The 20,957-nt window shown below is 44.5% G+C and overlaps 1 long non-coding RNA gene across 1 annotated transcript in view; it reads left to right on the forward strand.

Moving 5' to 3' along the window:
- Positions 1 to 225: 225 nt before the first annotated feature.
- The window catches only part of LOC122926666, a 44,563-nt gene continuing 23,831 nt past the window's right edge, over positions 226 to 20,957 (forward strand). The window contains exons 1-4 of the long non-coding RNA XR_006387699.1: positions 226 to 288; positions 7,890 to 8,039; positions 11,020 to 11,078; positions 13,240 to 13,272. This is a non-coding gene — a long non-coding RNA (uncharacterized LOC122926666). The remainder of the gene's footprint in view (positions 289 to 7,889; positions 8,040 to 11,019; positions 11,079 to 13,239; positions 13,273 to 20,957) is intronic.

Here is a 20,957-nt window from a genome sequence, read left to right on the forward strand (position 1 = left end):
GGTTACGTTTGACTTTTTTTTAGGACTTTCAAGCACCACTGTGAGAAGACACCAGTAGTATAGAAAACATATAGCATGTGGGAGGACCTGTTACATATTTTGTAATAGTCCCAAGTCCCAAGATCTTGAAGTTACACCTCTTGGGTGAAGAATGAATAATTTATTTTCAGCCCTTAACATCTGATGTAATTACATACTTATTACATATTTCTATGTGAAGCTTTGACAGAAACAATCTTGTGGTTGGAGTAGCACTTCCCTATTCAGCACTACAGAAGAGACAGCACGGTAAGATTACGAGGGAAAACTGGAGCATATATATTATCTATGGTGACATTGTGTTGACTTTATACATGCATCAGGACACAGGCACCTTATTTTCTTGAGGCTCTCATAAGATGTAGCACACATGTGGTCTCTGGGAGTTGATCCAAGTATCCTAAGTTAAATGCTAGGATAGTGGTGGTAGTGATGTCATTCAGAAAACTATATCTACATATGCATCCTTCTTTAACTTTCCTTTTCGCTCAACTTATCCTAAAATGAGTGGCAGCAGATGGCAGGCTTTGGGGAAAAAATATATGATTTTTCCCATACTCAGAAGATGTCTATGCCGTAGCCCTCTTTAACAGTGTTTGGTCAGTGTTTGTTCAGTGATTTCCATGAGTGATTGTGAGCCAGAAGTGGAGCCTATAAAGAAATAAAGTATAATGGAAAGATTTTCACCTGTTCTGTGTTTTTGACCAGCGCCTAGTTTTGGCTCACAATCACTGATGAAAATCACAGATCAAACACTGACCAAGCATTACCTGTGTGAAAGGGGCATTATGTTTATTGGACTTGATGTAAATTGCAGCCTATTGAAAGTTTTAATAGCATGCCGTGATAATGCATTAAATTAGCATCAAGAGAAATTTGGGAAATTATTGAAAAATGGTCAACATCTGTATATAGTGATACCATTTAAATGTTTAGTGCAGGTGTGAGGTCCATCTAATGGTGACTGCAAGCAGGCAGAGTTTTGTTGTTTGACTACATGAATGTGCAATGGAAAGAAGAGATTTAGAGGTCTTTTTTATATGCACAAATGAACTTGAAAGGAGTATTCCATGATTTCACTATGGATAGTCTCGCGCCAAAAATGGATAAGGTTTGTGTAAGCCCTGCCCAAAAATTAGCATTCTCGGGGTAGGTTTAGGGCATTTCTGAGGTCTTATCAACAACAATGTTGGTAAGTATTCATGGATGACCTACCCTAAGCATTGGCCATTAATGTACATTCCTAGTAAACCACTATGTTCACCCCATGCAAGGACATTGTAGAGCTTTCTTAAGCATACGTAAAATTACACTTTAGTCATGATTTTATGAAAGACACGGAGGCGAGTATTGCTTAACCCTTTCTTTACTACACATAAATAGCAGCAAAGAATTAAACAACAAAATCCACCAATGGGCATACAGCCCTCCCCTTTAGTCACAGCATAAAGGGAACACCCCTCAAGTCCTTCCTCCTCTTTCTTTGTCTTCATGAGTCCATCAACAAAACCCAACGGGAACAACTGGAACCAGGAGAACTCCAACGGAAAGTCCAACGCGTCTTGAAACACCGACTCGAAGGAAAAACAGCAAACTGAACCGCAGAGGATCCCCTCCACACATCACCGAAGTCGATGGGGTCAACCTTAAAAAGAAACAAACAGATAACTTCCAGCAACGCCAAAGCGTAAAAAACCTATGCACGTCCGGTCGAACCAGAGAAGGCAAGAAAACAGCAATAAGTTAAACATATACACAATAGTATAAATAACATTAATGACAAAAGAAGTCTACAAAATACAATAAACTGATTAGACAAAACCAGGGAGGGACAAATTGTGGGCGGGGCAATACTCGCCTCCGTGTCTTTCATAAAATCATGACTTTACGTCATATTTTAGGAAAATCATTCAATTTTATTTCAAGACACGGAGGCTCATATTGCTAGTTCAAAGTCGATTCACAATAGAGGAGAACACATGCGGATCCGGCCTAAAGTAAAACTCCCTAAACGTGGAGGCGCGCGACCAGTCAGCCAATTTCATGACGTCCTCCAGGCGCGCACCCGACAGAGTCAAGGAAGTCGCAGAAGCGCCGCGAACAGAATGCGCCGTAAAAATCGAAGTGTCGACACCAGAGAGAGACAAGATCCACTTCACCCAACGAGAGAGAGTCACAGCGGCAACCGGAGCAAAAGGCCGACTGAAGGAAATAAACAACTGAGAAGCGGAGGAGGATCTCAAGGACCGAGTTCTGGACTCGTACTCCCTCAGACAAGCGACAGGACAAAGCGCCACTGAAGAAGGAAAAGAGGGATAAGACACCGACGTGATATTAGTCTTGGTACGCCGAGAAATATTGAATGTCACACCCTCTGGAGTAAACGACCGGGCGTCATGATCCAACGCCCGGACGTCAGAGACCCTCTTACAAGAGATCAGGCAAAAAAGGGGTAACCAATTTGGCCGATAACTGGCGAAGGGATAATTCCTCATTAGAATGCCACGCTAACAGGAAAGATAAAACGGATGAAACGTCCCAAGAGCTAGAAAACCGAGGCCTGGGAGGCCGCGCAAAGCGGGAGCCTTTAAGCAAACGGCACACTAGCGGATGACGCCCAGCAGAACAGCCATCAAATCCCCTATGTCCAGAGGAAATCGCAGATCGAAAAACATTTATGGTACGATAGGCCTTACCCTCGTCATAAAGGGAACTGAGAAACTGAACCACATGGCCTACAGCGGCCGTAGTGGGATCCAGGTTCCGAAGGCTGCACCAGCCAGCCCAAGATCGCCAAGCCGCCCTATAGGCTCTTCTGGTCCCCGGGGCCCACGCGCTCTCCAGAAGGAAGATAGCTGTCGCCGAAAGTCCCTCGGTCTGCCAGGACAACCCGACACTCTGCATGCCAGAAGGCGTAGGGACCCCTCCAGCACCAGCGGATGAGGATGGTTCAGCGGATCCAGAAGAAGCGATGTCCGGAGAGGAAGCAAAAGGGGGATCTCCACCAGAAGTTCCAGTAGTTGAGGAAACCACGACTGAGCGCTCCAGAAGGGAAGTATCAGTACCAGCTCCGAAACTTGCAGGCGTATCTTGGCCAAAATCCGAGGAATCATCGAGAACGGTGGGAAGGCATACATCACGTCCTCCGACCAATGTTGGAGAAAGGCATCCACCGCTTCCGCGGCTGGGTCCGGCCTCCAACTGAAGTACCTGGGAAGTTGGGCGTTCCAGCGCGAGGCGAAAAGGTCGATCGAGAACGGGCCCCACCGAGATTCGATGGTAGCAAATATCTCCCCGTCTAACCTCCAGTCGCTGGCGTCCGAGATGTAACGAGAGTTCCAATCGGCCAGCGTGTTGTGTAATCCTGGTAGGTATTCCGCCACCACCGATACGCCATTGGTCAGGCAATAATCCCAGAAATCCTTGGCCAGGTGTGTCAACATTCTCGAGCGGGTACCTCCCATGGAATTGATGTAGCGGACGGCCGAGACATTGTCCATCCGAAGGCGAATACAAGCCTGGGCCCTCCCGCTGGTGAAGCTGCGGATAGCAAAAGAACCCGCCAGAAGCTCCAGAGCATTGATGTGCAAGTGGGACTCCACCGAGGACCAAGGTCCTCCCGTGGAAACACCCTCGCAATGGGCGCCCCAACCGTGAAGGCTGGCGTCCGACTCTATCACAACATCCGGGCGTGGGCCGAACAGAGCTCTGCCATTCCAGGCAGAGAGGTTGGCAATCCACCACTCCAACTCGTCTCTCGTCTCCGGATCCAGGGAGATAAGGTCCGCATAAGAAGCACCGGCCTGCAGGTGTGCGATCTTGAGACGCTGAAGGGCCCGATAATGGAGGGGAGCCGGAAAGATGGCCTGAATGGAAGATGATAAGAGGCCTATCACTCTGGCCAAATGACGCAGGGAAATTTGTTGCCGAGAAAGAGTGCGACGTAACTCCTTGCGGAACGACCGCACCTTCATAGGAGGGAGACTGAGCGTCAAGGACAGAGAGTCCAACTGGAATCCGAGAAACTCCATGGACTGAGAAGGAACTAGACAAGATTTCTCGCGGTTGATTATGAAGCCCAGAGCTGAAAGGAGATGAATCGACATCTGCAGATGGGACAACAGAGAGGCACGGTGCCTCTGCCATAATCAGAATATCGTCTAGATAGATTATGAGTCTCACCCCCCGATAACGGAGCCATGCCACCACCGGACGCATCAGTTTGGTGAAGCACCAGGGGGCCGACGAGAGACCGAAGGGGAGACACGAGAAGCGCCAAACCGTCCCCTGCCAACGAAAGCACAGGAGATCCCTGGAAGGAGGTGCAATCGGAACCGTCAAGTATGCATCCTTGAGATCTAACTTGGCAAGCCAGTCCCCGGGCAGTAGCATGTCCCTTAGGAGATGGATGCCCTCCATCTTGAAATGCCTGTACCTGACGAATGCATTGAGAGCCTTGAGATTGATTACTGGACGGAACTGGCCTCCCTTCTTCTCCACCAGGAAAATACTGCTGATCACCCCTTTGTGCCCGAGAGGGGCCGGTTCTACCGCTCCCTTGAGATACAAGGCTTGCAATTCCATGTCTATGAGGTTCTGAGATTCCAGAGAACGGAACGTGGTCGGGAGTGGGGAGGGAACCACTGGAGGGGCGACAAGCTCTATGTGGAAACCCCGAACCGTGGATAACACCCAGGGGTCGTTGGTAATGAGTTCCCAAGCATGAATAAAATGTTGGAGTCTGCCCCCTACACAATTTTCCGAAAAAGGGAGAAGAGGAGGTAAACTTACCAAATGGGCGTCTAAGGTTTGGGTTTCCTCTGTAAGGCCTTCCCCGTCCGGAAGCGCCACGGGAAGGGAAGAAGGACGGTTGGTGTCTCTGGTTGTGGGTAGGCGTGCGGTAAGACGAGAAGGAGCCTCGACCCGAACCACGGGTCTGGAAAGAGGAGCGGCCGGACAGACGGCCCCTGGTACTGCCGGCCCTAGCGGAAACCCTACCACTGAACACCTTACGCATCGAAGTCTGAGCTTTATCCAATGCGGTAAAGGTCCCTACGAACTTGCCCAGCTCTTTAATGAAGGGGTCCCCGAAGAGGAAACCCTGGGCATCCTTACCGGATTCTGACAGAGCCATATTAGTCAGTTTAGGCTCGATTTTTAACAAAATGGCTTTGCGCCGTTCAATACTTAGGGAGGTGTTTGCATTACCTGCCATGCAAATGGCTCTTTGGGTCCAACCACGGAGCTCTACCGGGTCGACCATTTGGCCTTCAGCCTTGGCGGATTCCGCCAAATCAAAAATCTTCGTCAGGGGCCCTAAAATATCCAGCAACTTGTCCTGACAAGCTTTAAGGGCCGAGTCTAGGCCTCTCTTAGGGCTAAATCCTGTTTTGGACAGGAACTGGGCCATCTTTGGGTCCACGACCGGTGTCTCGCATACCTTATTAGGTACCGTCGGGCGAGGGCATTCTGCCCGGAGTTTGTTTCGTGCCTCCTTGCTAAGGGGCTTACGGACCATGGACTCCAGATAGCTGGCAATGTGGGGTGCCGGAAGCCACTCCGCGGACCTAGGGTGATGCAGAGAGTCCGGATCAAAAAGTGCCTCCCCTGCTGGATCCAAAAGGGAATCAGACGGACCCGGGTCCGAAGGGTCGACCTCTATCGGTCGCCGTGGAAACGATGAAAAAGAGACAGAAGTCCCTTGGGCAGGTGACACATCCTCGTCAAACTCCACTGAATCATCATAGGATTCAATCAAAGCCTCCTCCTCAGATTCCCCATGAGAATCAGAATCTAGCTCGGGATGGGACCGGGCAGACTTCCAATGCCGTGCTTTTTCTGCCTGGCGCGGACAGGCTCTCTTGCGCGGCCGAAGCGCGCCGTCATTGGATGGAACAAGGCCATCATTCATATCATTTCTGGAGGCAAGGGCTGGTACAGGACTAGGGTTAGGGGCCACCATGGATGAAGTGTTAGCGACTATCACCTGGGATATGGATTGCGTTAACACCGAGGACATTGACCCCATGGCAGAGATAATGGCCTCTGAAATAGACCTCTGCAGGGTCAGGGCTTGGGAATCAGCCGGTACAGGAGAAGCCCCCCCAGTAGATGGAATAATCCCCATAATATGAGGGGGGCAGGGAGAGTCCCCAATAGAGGGGGTCCCATGGGCTGTAGGAGGAGCCTTCTGAGCAGACATGATCCTGCAGAATATAGCCGGGATTGTCTGAGTGAATAATAATAACAATGGCCGGAGCTACCTGACACTAAGCTAAGTAACCCTAATAAAGAAGAAGCTGAGCAGAGTAAGTCACCCTGCAGTAATAGGAGCCGCCGTTCCGAACTGCTGCCGCGGAGACCGCTCACTGAGATGGGTACAGCGATGCGGCTCACAAGATGACGTCCGAAATCCCGCGATGTCACGCGAGAGCTCGGACGCAGCAGCAAAGGTGGCGGGAACGAGCGGCAGAGGAAGAGTGATGGCGCCCGAGATCCCGCAGAAAATCGCGAGATCTATGGCGCAGCGGCGTGGCGGAGCCTAAGGGTAAGAACACCGCACCACCTAAGAGAGAAATACAACATGAGCTCCCGCTCCATAGACAAGCAGGACATAGGAAGCGGAGCGGAGCGTGCAGGGGGGGGGGGGGTACGGGATACCTGTGAGGAGTAAACCAAGGGTATAGAGAGCAGTCCGAATAGCTCAGACGAACTACAACCACCAGGGGAACAATAATCCCCTTATAACAGCAAAAACAGCAATATAATAAAGACACAAATACCACCAACCCCTGCAAGCAGGAGGGTGGAATACTTAACTTGCGCTGCAGCAGCAAAGAAAGAGGAGGAAGGACTTGAGGGGTGTTCCCTTTATGCTGTGACTAAAGGGGAGGGCTGTATGCCCATTGGTGGATTTTGTTGTTTAATTCTTTGCTGCTATTTATGTGTAGTAAAGAAAGGGTTAAGCAATATGAGCCTCCGTGTCTTGAAATAAAATTACAGTTTACAATATGACTTTTTTATTTTAAACTGTAATTTACTGATGACCAACCTTCTGCTCAGAATATACAACCTATAGACCCAGAACTTCAAAGGATATACAATGGCATTACAATGGACCATCAACAATGGCACAGGCACAAGTAAGTGACAGCTGCTTAATGATAAAATTATGCTTTGTTGATAATTGTAAGGCCTCGTCCACATTTCCGTGTGGCACCTCCGTGAAAAAAAGCGTACATGTTTCATCCATGAAGATGTCTGTGAAGGATCCCTGGTTGGTCTGCGTATCTGTTTTAACCATCCATGTGTCACCCGTAATTTACTGATGTTGCTCAGCTGAAAATGAATTGCCATCCGTGGTGTGTTCATGATTTTGAAGGACCCATAGACTTCTATGGGCGTGCTTGGTCTGCTCCATGGATCAAAGTTGTGCACGTCTCTATAATTTTTTTCATGACCCATGGTCAGTAAAAAAAAATACTGAAATGTGAATAGATCGTGGAAAATGCAGACAGAGCAAGTCAGTGAAAAACGGAAAAGTGGACAAGGCCTCATGCTCACGACCGTATTATACATCTGATTGTATGGATTTGTACTAAACCCATATAAGAGGCCATACTGTACCCCCATGTTCCATTGCATGTTGTGCTATGTTCATCAAGTACTCATAGAGGTACCATATGGCTGCATATGGAGTGTCCACAGTACATCCTATAACTATAGGGAATACATGTGCCACCAAAAAGCTTCCACACAGACAACTTAATCATGTGCATAAGGCCTGACAGGATAAATGGACATTTTTTTAATTTTATTATAACACTGTTGTGTTTCCTTTTCTATCCCAGAAACTATGGAGTGTGCTCATGATTCCTTTGGTGCTGTTATAGTAGGAATCTTCTTTGGGTCAGTGGCGGTAATTGTACTGATACTCGGGGTCATTTTTCTACTACACCAACGATATATCCTTCCAGAGAAAGAGAGGAAAGGGATGGAAGGTAATTGAAGCAGAATTAATTACTCTGACTTGAATTTATAGTAACAAAGTAGACATTTGCTTTTATTCTAGGTAGGTTTGATCATGATTTTGAATAACCCATATATATACCCTGACAGAATAAAGATAATGTGTCATCAGAAAATGACCTGCTGTCATTTATGTTTAACATATTTGTAAATAATGTTTGAAGTTATTTTTAATGTTGGTCTGTAGAGATCACTTTACTGCAGTTACCTGCTTATCTGTCATTCTAATCCTGCCAGAGATGATATCACCTCTGTGTATAGATAAGACAGGATCCACCACTCACAATAGGTGATTGTCAGAGCTTATCTATTCTTACCTTGTACAGTGACCTCTGCACAGGTCACAGAGCATGTCTAGAAAACTCTCCCATACAAGTCAATGAGGTCCCCTCCTGACCATTATGTCTATGGCCCATTGGGCTGCCGTAAAACAATTTTCGGACTGTTTTCTAAATGCTGTTAGGAACAGCTCTGGTAAGGCCACTACTGCTGGATTACAGTGCATCATGTGATGGAAAAATTAATCTAGCCAGCAAAGGAGGCAATATGGACAATCACAATACATTAGTAAGTGCCTTGTATTAAATATCTCTACAATACATAATAAATGCCATTTGCTGAAGTGAGGCAACTCTTTTAAAATTCAGTTCCTCTTCCAAAAGAACAAGAGTACTGGGGCCCCAGGATTATGCTTTTCTAAATGAGATGTGCAGTTCAATTCTATTGCCAAAAGGACAAGAATACTTGATGTCTTAAGATAAATTTGTCTTGATTAGCTGAGTGACCTTAGGGTTACTCTTGGGGATACTCTTTGTCATTAGGTCGATCAAGTTGGCATGAGGAGTATTCTTGTCCAGCCAAAGCTGCTCATCCTTTCTGGGAAACAGATATTCAAATTTTTGTATCTTACATTTGTTGGCATCATATACAGGTAAAACTCGAAAAATCAGAATATCGTGCAAAAGTCCATTTATTTCAGTAATGCAAATTAAAAGGAATTGCATTAATGCAGCTTAAAATTAGAATTGTGATAAAAGCTTCAATATTCTAGGCTCAAAGTGTCACACTCTAGTCAGCTAGTTAGTCCATACCCCCTAAACAAAGGGTACCTCAAAATTGTGACTTTGGGATTTCATAAGCTGTAAGCCATAATCATCCAAATTATAACAAATAAAGGCTTGAAATATCTCGCTTTGCATGTAATGATTCTATCTCATATGTTAGTTTCACCTTTTAAGTTGCATTACTGAAATAAATTAACTTTGCATGATATTCTAATTTTTATAGTTTTACCTGTATGCATTTTTTTTTAAATAGGAAAGCGAATTTGCATACATTTGGGTTTCTGGGAAAGATACTCAAATTAGCTTTCCTTCCAAAAAAGAAAAAACGCTGGAGGGCATTTATTAAGACTAGCGTTTTAGATCAAAATGGATTTTTCACTTTTCTCACTATTCTTTTATGGTAAAGGAAAACTGGAAAGTAAAAGTTGTATTTTTCCACGAAGTTAATGGTACTAAATAATTATATAGGGCAAAAACCATTGCGATAAATGTGACTTTGTATCATACTTACTATTAAATATAACAAAACATTATTTAGCATCCTAGTAATTAAAATAATATAGAAAAACACATTACTTATGGTGATCGGTAAACAGCGCAATTGTTATTTCCTTCAATCAACTATAATAAAAGTGTACATGTACAAAAAGGGGCCTACATGCTTTGAATATATGGGGCCCTGAAGTTCCTGATGGCAGCCCTGGTCATACAGGATGCATAACTGAGAAATCATATTTTTTTCCCCCTCCCTGGCACTGCAGTCACAAGTGCCAAGGAGAGGTCCATTCATGTTCAGTGACCACTCTCCCTGCCACAAGACTCCATTTAAATAAATGTTTTGATTCAAGATTGTAATTGTATCAAAGGGGATATCTGGGCTTTTTTTAATATTGATAACCTATCCTCAGGATAGTCCATCAATATGATATTGGCGGGGTCCGACACCCGAAACCCCCACAATCAGCTGTACGGGGAAACGGTGTGCGCTGTGTGCACATGCCATCTGCCTTCTCTCTTCCTGCTGGCTTCTGCTGTCCTATAGACATAAAGAAGTGGACAGGAATACAGCCCCTGTGATGTCACAGCCCTATAAAAGCCTCATCCCGCACGGTTTCCACCATTACACTGTGAGCCGAGCATAGGGAGAGACATGACAAGTGCCAGGGACAGTGTTGTTAAAAGCTTTTAATTGTGAAATATTGAATAGGGAGACAGCAGGGACAGTGTAGGGAGATTATAGGGAGAGCATATGAAGACTGCAGGGACAGTGCAGGGACTGTAATCTGAAGCTGAAGTGATCCATAGGAGACAGCGCAGTTTGCATCAATCCCTGTGTAGGGCACAGAGCTATCTAATTGAACAGTGTCCACCTTGGTCAATAAATAAGTAATTCTATTAGGCCTTGATTCTCAAATTGGGGTGAATAAGCTGTCTAGTTCTACTGTTACTGGGGTGTCCACCTGCCTGTCACAGTAACTGTTTCACTACAAGAAAGGACTAGCTATGCATGTTGCTGCAATGCACAGTGATGTACACTGACATACACTCTCACTGCAGGCCCGGATATAGCTGATTTAACGTGACAAATTAATTTGGAATGAAGCAAATTTCTCAAAAAAATTAGGCGAAGCGTCCGAATCGAATTTGTGAAAACTTAGCTTTTCTCTACTCATAATCTTAGAGCTAATAACATTTCAAAGAATAGTACTGTGTGAATGGTCCTAAGAGGGCTGTAGTGATGATTTTCTTTTTACCATGTTTGTAGAAATGGATGGGCCACTTGTCTGTGAACAGCAACACCCTGTGGTAAATAGCACAGACGTTATACAAACCCAGATATCATTGTAACATTATTGGATGATTTCAAATGTTTATATGTTCTATTTAGGATTATCAAGCAAGACACAAGGCTCAGTACTAGTATATGATCATGGGCAATCTACAATGGTAAGTAACACACAAGGAGTAGGAAGAAATGTTGCCATGATAAAAAAAAAATATGTTTGCATGCAGGCTCAGACCCACAGGGGAACAGGTAAATCCACCAGTTGGCCCATGAGCAAGGTAGGCACCTATTCCCACACTCCCTACACAAATGGCATATGGCATCGTAGACTGACTGCTCTACAAATAGAAAGGCTACATAAAACAGCTCAACCAACCTATGCTCATATAAAAACTGGATTATTTAACAAACTGCACAGTCTATTATTAACAGATGCATTGGGTGGCTGATGGGACTTTCAGGTACAGATACTGGACAACCATTATCCCCTCTCATCATGGACCTGTCTTCTCAAAGTCGCTGCAGGGATCTCCATAATCAACCAAGTGCAAGCAGATAATATTTGCAAGTAACTTTATCGCAGGCCCCCAGAATGAATTTTACTGGTGGTTCCTAAGCATCCCAGTCTGACACTGCATGGATAGATTAGTTGAAGGGAGATTGGTGGGTTGGAACTCTTGGGCACCCCAAAGACCATAAAAATGCCTCTGATCGCAGTCATAAAGTTAATAGGATACAGTATATGGTAACAAGTGGATGTTCTCATTAATTTAAGTACACTTAAAGTGAATCAGTCACCATGCTCTTGGACCATTTTCTGCAGTAGTAAATGAGTAGTACTATAGATTAGAAGCCCAGATCACCATTTTATATTTTCCTACTGGCCCCTTTCCCGCTGTCAGTGCTCAAAGCTGCCCTGAAATACTTTGTTAGGACTGCCGTGCATGCTCACATGAGGCCTCACCATTAAGTTAGCACAGCAGTCTGGACTTTGTATTTTATCGCAGCTTTAAGGGGTAACAGTAGGAAAATGGAATGAGGGCAGTAGGTTTGGGAGAAGTAGGAAAATAAAAATATGAATCTGGACTTCATATCTGCAGTACTACCAAGTCAGTATTTGCAAAGATGCACATAAGTACACATAATGTTAATGTGCCTATGGCAGTGATAGGCAGAGGCATCAGGAAGGGGGTCACTTAACAGAGAAAATGAATGATTTAGGTTGATTTGTTCACCTGCTTCTTATATCTTCTTATTACTAACTTTTAGTTATTTTAGCTACAGGGAGAGTTAACCCTCACACTGCTTTCCTACAGCTAATAAAACAGTAATATACAAACAAATAGGGGAAGTGTGCACTAAACGTGCCTAGGGCAGTATAAACTGTAAATACAGCCCTGAGTACTACTCATGTATTGCTGCATATAATTCATATAAGTATCCAAGTGATGACTGTGATTCCCTTTAAGGGTACATTTACCCATAGCAGTAGCTTAAAGAGGACCTTTCACCACCCCTGACACCTGTTTTAATATCTTAATACAGTCCCCTTGTGATAACAATTCTGGAGCATCTATTATTATGGCTCCATGTTGTGCCATTCGTTTATTATTTCTTCCAGAAGTTATAAATGAATTGCTAGCAGTCTGCAGTAAGGGCACAGAGGGATGGTAACAAGTTGGGGGTGTGTACCTGCACAGTCTGACAATGGCAGTACTGATTGGATAGAGTGAGTCTGTGCAGCTACACCCCCCCAACTGGTTACCACCCCTTTGTACCCTTACTGCAGACTGCTAGCTTTTCATTCATAACTTCTAGTAGAAATAATTGAGGAATGGCACGACATACAGACACAAGAATAGATTCTTCAGAATTGTTATTACATGGGGGATGCATGTAGTTATTAAAACAGGCAGGTCTGGAGTGGTGACAGGTCTTCTTTAACATACCATTTTATAGCAAATTATCGCAGCTTCCTGGCCATGTGTTTTTTACACGTTTCTCCCATTTCCTCTGTCATCCTACATTATCATGTCCTGCAGCACCTCCCATGTAAGAATACTTATCCTAGGCGTTCTGGTGCCTGAATAGAATGTCAAAACTGCAGTTTTGGAAAATAAAATGTACAGAACATGCAATTTATAGTGTTCAAATACAGGCTGATAGTGACCCCCCCCCCCGATGGGCACTTATTTTCTGGTTGATACCCACAATCTCCTAAACCAAAATAAATCTGAAAAAAAAAAAAAGAGTACGATATTAAGACTTCACACAAAAGGACAATCAGGGAATAATTATTATTTGTTTGCTTTTCTTTTTAAGAGTTATTGCTGAAAACTTGGACATTTGGATGTGGTGAGTTGTTGGGACTTTATTGATATTGATAGGCTATCATTAGATATTATTCTGGTATGGCAGCTCTGTGCTGCTTAATCCCATTCAAGTGTCTCTGCGATATCAGGCAGAGCTACTACAAAATGTATGGGGCATCCCTGGAAATAATGAAGGGGGCGCATGAGAGATGGCATCTGATATTGAGGTCATCAATATAAAAGTCCATTTGAGATCATTTAATCCTAGAAAAATCACTTATATCTCATTAGTCACTCATCTGTCATTAATTATCCAACGCAATCACATAAATTACCCAACTCTAAAATGTATGTCCATGTTTAAAGGGGTTGTCAAAGTTAAATGAAAAATCGAGGAACCCCTGTAAATAGTCTAAAATAACAAAATAATTTATTTCCACCCCCTTCCTTCTCTTCTTCTTCCTGTGCTGCACTCTTAATGCTGTTTGTTTTCTTGGCTGGAGCGGTGATATTATGTGCACACAGGTCACAGTGCAGCCAATCACAGACCTCAGCAGTGACAAACCATGTTTTGCTGAGGCCAGTGATTGGCTGCACTGTGTCCTGTGTGTATGGAATGTCACTGCTGCAGCCAGGAAAAGGACATCAGCGGTGGGCAGGACTGGAGCGCAGCGCTAGAAGAAATATGAGAGAGAAGAGGTAGGCAAGGCTTTTTTAGGCACATTGACAGAGGCTGCTCAAAAACACAATTTTATATATAAAATGAACCTGCACAAAATTGAGTCCGTTTGTAAATTCTTTACCTATTTCCCCTTAAGGGTGCATTCACATGACTGTATGTATTTTGCTGTCCGCAAAAGGCGGATCCGCAAAAAATACGTATGATGTCCGTGTTGCATCCATTTTTTTGTGTGGATCCATTGTAACAATTAGTGTTGATCGAGCACCATAGTGCTCAGGCCGAACACATTGGGATGCTCGGGTGTTCTACCGAGCACCCGAGTATAATGGAAGTCAATGGGAGAACCCGAGCATTAAACCAGGCACCCCCTGCTCTGAAGAGGGGAGGGTGCCAGGTTCATAGGAAAAGGTCAGAAATTGATGAAAACACCACTGAAATGGTTCGGGAACAGCATGGGGAGGATGTCTGGATGCATTTTGGACTCCCAGGTCGCTTCTGGGAGCGATGTTGTCCGAGTAGTACGCCACTTTTACAGACTGACAATAATACGCACAAAACCGAAGATAAAATCTATTTTAGAGGACAAATTGTTAGGAAACATTCTTTCCTGTATATAAAGTGCAAGTGCTGCCAAAAATTACAAGGAAGAGGCACTCCGATACAACCTGTATATCAGATATTAGAGGGCCTCATTCACATTGTGGTACAATTGTTCATGTAGCTGGACTCCTACACTCATAAAGCCTATGCACTAAGTGAAAAGGCTGCCAAAAATTACAAGGAACCGGCACTCCAATACACCCTTTATTACACATAAGGCGGGCCTCATACACAGCATTTAAAAATTATGATTGATGGCCTGCTGGTGACCCTCTAAAACATTAGGAGCAAGGGCCTGCTGATCTGACCATCTAAAACATTATGGGCGAGGGCCTGCTGCCACTTTGGTGACTCTAGATAACGTGACAGTGACGATCTATTCAGATGTCTGGCATATCAACTTTCAATGTTATTGTCAGCGCAAACCATAGTGACTACGGGTAACGGGGAATCAGGGTTCGATTCCGGAGAGGTAGCCTGAGAAACAGCTACGTCTACCACATCCAAGGAAGGCAGCATGCGCACAAATTACCTATTAGGTATAATTAGGGGAGGGCCTGCAGGTAATCTGACCCTGTAAAATATTTTAGGTGCGGGCCTGCAGGTGAACTGATCCTGTAAAAGATTTTAGGTGCGGGCCTGCTGGTGAGCTGACCCTGAAAAAGATTGTAGGTGAAGGCCTGCTGGTGAGCTGACCCTGTAAAAAATTATATGCGAGGGCCTGCTGGTGAGCTGACCCTGTAAAGGATTTTAGGTGCGGGCCTACTGGTGAGCTGACCCTCTAAAAGGTTGTAGGTGAGAGCCTGCAGGTGAACTGACCCTCTAAAACATTATATGCAAGGGCCTTTAGGCGAGTTGACCCTGTAAAAGATTTGAGGTGCGGGCCTGCTGGTGAGCTGACCCTGTAAAAGATTTTAGGTGTGGGCCTGCTGGTGAGCTGACCCTGTAAAAGATTTTAGGTGCAGGCCTGCTGGTGAACTTACCCTCTAAAAAGTTGTAGGGGAGGGCCGGCAGGTGAGCTGACCCTCTAAAACATTATATGCGAGAGCTTTCAGGTGAGCTGACCCTGTAAAAGATTAAAGGTGAAGGCCTGCTGGTGAGCTGACGTTATAAAACATTATATGCGAGGGCCTGCTGGTGAGCTGACCCTGTAAAATATTATATGCGAGGGCCTGCTGGTGAGCTGACCCTCTAAAAGATTATATGCGACAGCTTGCTGGTGAGCTGACCCTGTAAAACATTATATGCGAGGGCCTGCTGGTGAGCTGACCCTCTAAAAAATTATATGCGAGGGCCTGCTGGTTAGCTGTCCCTTTAAAAAATTATATGCGAGGGCCTGCAGCAGAGCTGATCCTGTAAAACATTATATGCGAAGGACATATATGCGAGGGCATTATATGCACCGAATAAGCATGTGTTGATATAATGGAAGAGGAGAAGGAGGATGAGAAAAGGAAGATTCAACCATATTATATATATATATATATATATATATATATATATAATATTGTAGGCTTAAGTAAGTCCAAAGTGAGGCAGTATATTTAGTGTTAGGGACCCATCTGCAGAAGCCACCTTAACGCCTGGTAGATGGGCCCAAGTAAAGGGTTGATGAGATCTGCACACCCTTTTATAGGGTTGGGTGCTCCCAGAGGACGGTTGATCGTCTCGTATCCCTTTTTCCCCCCTCCCCTTCCCCCCTCATCCCATTAGCTCAGCTATCCATTATATCGACTCAGTCTTGTGATAACTATTGGTCGCTGGTTTCCTCTATGTACATATGATTCCATTACTACTATAAGATGTTCGGTCATGTTTAAATATATTTTACTAGCTACACACCAGTGCTATAAGGGTCCTTTACAAGCCTCCTATACACACATACATACATTATTCCTCCCCATTAGTGCATCTGTAGCCTTGATATACAGAAATAAATCCTCATCTCACTAAGGGCAACTCCTATGCCCTTTCTTGCCATAATACACCTACTGCGCATGCGCGGAAGATCGTTACGTCATTCCAGACGCACGTAGCCATCCGGGAGGCTATACACTCTAGCCCCTTTATAAACTACAGCGCGCCAGCCACGGCGTACACATCCGGCAGAGGTTTCCATTCACAAGTTGCAGGTATGTGCTTTCACAAGCTAGTCTCCCTTCCTCCTTCCTCTAGGAACAAATCTTTCTACAGAATAGAATTTATTAACGCACCAGGCGCCCCATAGTATACTAGGCAGCACATTATGTGATATCTATCTGAATATATATGTATCCTATTGCTTTCAATGATATATGTCTACCGTGATGATATGTGGTGATTGCACTACTTCTTTTATGCTGCATGAAATACAATTTTACCCTACTGTGACTTCAATATAGATGATATTGGCGTATTTTTCTTTTCTTCTCCTTTTTCCTCCCCTTTCTTTGCCATATATACTTGAGCCTACTTTTTGTTATAACTAGTGATGAGCGGGAGGTGCCATATTAAATTTTGCGATATTTCGCGAATATTCGATTGAATATTCGTGTTATATTCGTCGACATCAAATATTCGTAATTATTCCAATTATCGCGAATAATATGCGATTTAATTAATCGCGTATTGCGATTTTTTTCTTTTGATAGTATAAGGCAACGTTCCTATGACTAATTGACTATGGCTAGGCTATGTGTATTTTACGAAATTTCGTAATATTGCTCTAACTTCGTCTTTTAGAATATTCGTAATATTGCTCTAACTTAGTCTTTTAGAATATTCGTAATATTGCTCTAACTTCGTCTTTTAGAATATTACGAATATTCTAAAAGACGAAGTTAGAGCAATATTAAGTATATACGTAAAAAGTTGAAATCGCAATTCAATTATTATAACTTGAATTAATCGGATTGCAATTTCAACTTAGTAATGCTATATTCCATATTAGGATAACGAATATGGAATATAGCAGTGTTAAGTTGAAATCGCAACTCGATTATTATAACTGGAATTAATCGGATTGTGATTTCAACTTAGTAATGCTATATTCCATATTCTTTACTTCTAGCCTAATATCGAATATAGCAGTGCTAAGTTGAAATCGCAATCCGATTAATTCAAGTTATAATAATCGAATTGCGATTTCAACTTAGCACTGCTATATTCCATATTAGGCTAGAATTAACGAATATGGAATATAGCAGTGCTAAGTTGAAATCGCAATTCGATTATTATAACTTGAATTAATTGAATTGCGATTTCAACGTAATTCTCAAATCCGACAGTACATTCTAGTATATGGAGACGTTCCCATAGTGATGGGGACGCTCCATGAGCACGGAAGTCGGCAGAAGCGCTGAGAAGACGAACTGAGGGTGGTCTGGCTATCACCCGGTGTAATGCCTTCCCCCATTTCCTCCTCTTCCACATGCAAAGTGTTGTCCTTAGTTGTGAGCAGCAAGCTTTTGAGTAGACACAGAAGTGGGATGGTTACGCTGATAATAGCGTTATCGCTGCTCACCATCTGTGTTGATTCCTCAAAGTTTCTTAAAACCTCACAAAGGTCAGACATCCATGCCCATTCCTTGCTTGTGAATAGCGGAAGCTGACTGGAAAGGCGACGACCATGTTGCAGCTGGTATTTCACTACTGCCCTCTACTGCTCACAAAGCCTGGCCAACACGTCGCACAACAGCCGGTGAGCTGGCATTTTCAAGCGCTGCTGCAGTGTTGACAGACCGGCTTTAGCTGTCGATGATTTGCGGAAATATGCACACATGCAGCGCACTTTCACCAGTAGCTCAGGCAAGGAGGCGAAGGAGGAGAAGTGGGGTTTGGAGCCACTAACGTAGGTGCTGGTGGAAACCTGCGTTGGGCAGGGCACGGGTGATGTTACGGGACACATGTTGGTGTAAGGTGGGCACGGCACACCTTGAAAAATAGTGATGGCTGGGGACTGTGTAATGTGGGACGGCCGCCAACATCAGGCTGCGGAAGGCCTCAGTGTCCACAAGCCTAAATGGCAACATTTCCAGGGCCAGTAATTTGGAAAGCTGAGCATTTAGTGGTATGGCCTGTGGGTGGGTGACTGGGTATTTTTGCTTGTGTTCAAATGCCTGGGGTAAGGACATATGGACGCTGCGCTGGGACACAAAAGTGGATGTGGTCGCTAATGGTGCTTGCGAAGGTCCAGGTGCAGGGCAGGAGGCACCCGGGCCTGCGCCTTCGACAGGGGATTGGCCAGCACGTAACATAGGGGAAGAGGAGGCAGTGGTGTGCCCGCAGACACAGATTGTGGACTCAGGCATTCGTCCCACTTATTACGGTGCTTGGATGCCATGTGGCGGATCATGCTGGTGGTTGTGAGGTTGCTAGTGTTCACGCCCCGGCTCATTTTCATATGGCACAGGTTGCAAACTACTATTCTTTTGTCGTCCGCACTTTCCTGAAAAAAGCACCATACTGTGGAACATTTACCCCTTGACAAGGGAGATTTCCGCAAGGGGGTATTCCATTTAACAGTTGCAGGCCTGTTTGAAGTGGCCCGCCTTCTCCCTTTGTCACCCCACTGACTCTTCCCGCCTGTTGCGGTGCTGCAGATCCCTCCCCCTCTGTACTGCCGTCCTCGCTCGGCTTTCCACCTTCCCAGTTTGGGTCAGTGACCTCATCGTCCACCACCTCCTCTTCCACTTCCTCACTCTGATCATCCTCCTGATTTGTTGACCTAACCACAACCTCAGTGATTGACTACTGTGTCTCATCCTTTTCATCAGCCTCTTGAGACAGTACAGTCCTGGCCAAAAGTTTTGAGAATGACACAAATATTAGTTTTCACAAAGTTTGCTACTAAACTGCTTTTAGATCTTTGTTTCAGTTGTTTCTGTGATGTAGTGAAATATAATTACACGCACTTCATACGTTTCAAAGGCTTTTATCGACAATTACATGACATTTATGCAAAGAGTCAGTATTTGCAGTGTTGGCCCTTCTTTTTCAGGACCTCTGCAATTCGACTGGGCATGCTCTCAATTAACTTCTGGGCCAATTCCTGACTGATAGCAACCCATTCTTTCATAATCACTTCTTGGAGTTTGTCAGAATTAGTGGGTTTTTGTTTGTTCATCCGCCTCTTGAAGATTGACCACAAGTTCTCAATGGGATTAAGATCTGGGGAGTTTCCAGGCCATGGACCCAAAATTTCAACGTTTTGGTCCCCGAGCCACTTAGTTATCACTTTTGCCTTATGGCACGGTGCTCCATCGTGCTGGAAAATGCATTGTTTTTCACCAAACTGTTGTTGGATTGTTGGAAGAAGTTGCTGTTGGAGGGTGTTTTGGTACCATTCTTTATTCAGCCCACTCCCTTGGATGAGAAGCAACCCCACACATGAATGGTCTCAGGATGCTTTACTGTTGGCATGACACAGGACTGATGGTAGCGCTCACCTTTTCTTCTCCGGACAAGCCTTTTTCCTGATGCCCCAAACAATCGGAAAGAGGCTTCATCGGAGAATATGACTTTGCCCCAGTCCTCAACAGTCCATTCACCATATTTTCTGCAGAAGATCAATCTGTCCCTGATGTTTTTTTGGAGAGAAGTGGCTTCTTTGCTGCCCTTCTTGACACCAGACCATCTTCCAAAAGTCTTCGCCTCACTGTGCGTGCAGATGCGCTCACACCTGCCTGCTGCCATTCCTGAGCAAGCTCTGCACTGGTGGCACTCCGATCCAGCAGCTGAATCCTCTTTAGGAGACGATCCTGGCGCTTGCTGGACTTTCTTGGACGCCCTGAAGCCTTCTTAACAAGAATTGAACCTCTTTCCTTGAAGTTCTTGATGATCCTATAAATTGTTGATTGAGGAGCAATCTTAGTAGCCACAATATCCTTGCCTGTGAAGCCATTTTTATGCAACGCAATGATGGCTGCATGCGTTTCTTTGCAGGTCACCATGGTTAACAATGGAAGAACAATGATTTCATATATCACCCTCCTTTTAACAGGTCAAGTCTGCCATTTTAACCCAATCAGCCTGACATAATGATCTCCAGCCTTGTGATCGTCAACATTCTCACCTGAGTTAACAAGACGATTACTTAAATGATCTCAGCAGGTCCTTTAATGACAGCAATGAAATGCAGTGGAAAGGTTTTTTTGGGATTAAGTTAATTTTCATGGCAAAGAAGGACTATGCAATTCATCTAATCACTCTTCATAACATTCTGGAGTATATGCAAATTGCTATTATAAAAACTTAATCAGCAACTTTTACAATTTCCAATATTTATGTAATTCTCAAAACTTTTGGCCACGACTGTAGTTGCGGTTGACTCATTGGCAACTGTGTCTCATCATCATCCACCTCATTAAACACTCTTCAAGAGTGCTTGGCGCGAGGGCCAAATCAAGTAATGGCGATGAAAAGAGGTCCTCGGAATATCCGAGTGTGGGATCACTTGTTTGGCCAGA

The sequence above is a fragment of the Bufo gargarizans genome, chromosome 2, assembly GCF_014858855.1.
Source record: "Bufo gargarizans isolate SCDJY-AF-19 chromosome 2, ASM1485885v1, whole genome shotgun sequence".
In the NCBI taxonomy this organism is placed as follows: domain Eukaryota; kingdom Metazoa; phylum Chordata; class Amphibia; order Anura; family Bufonidae; genus Bufo; species Bufo gargarizans.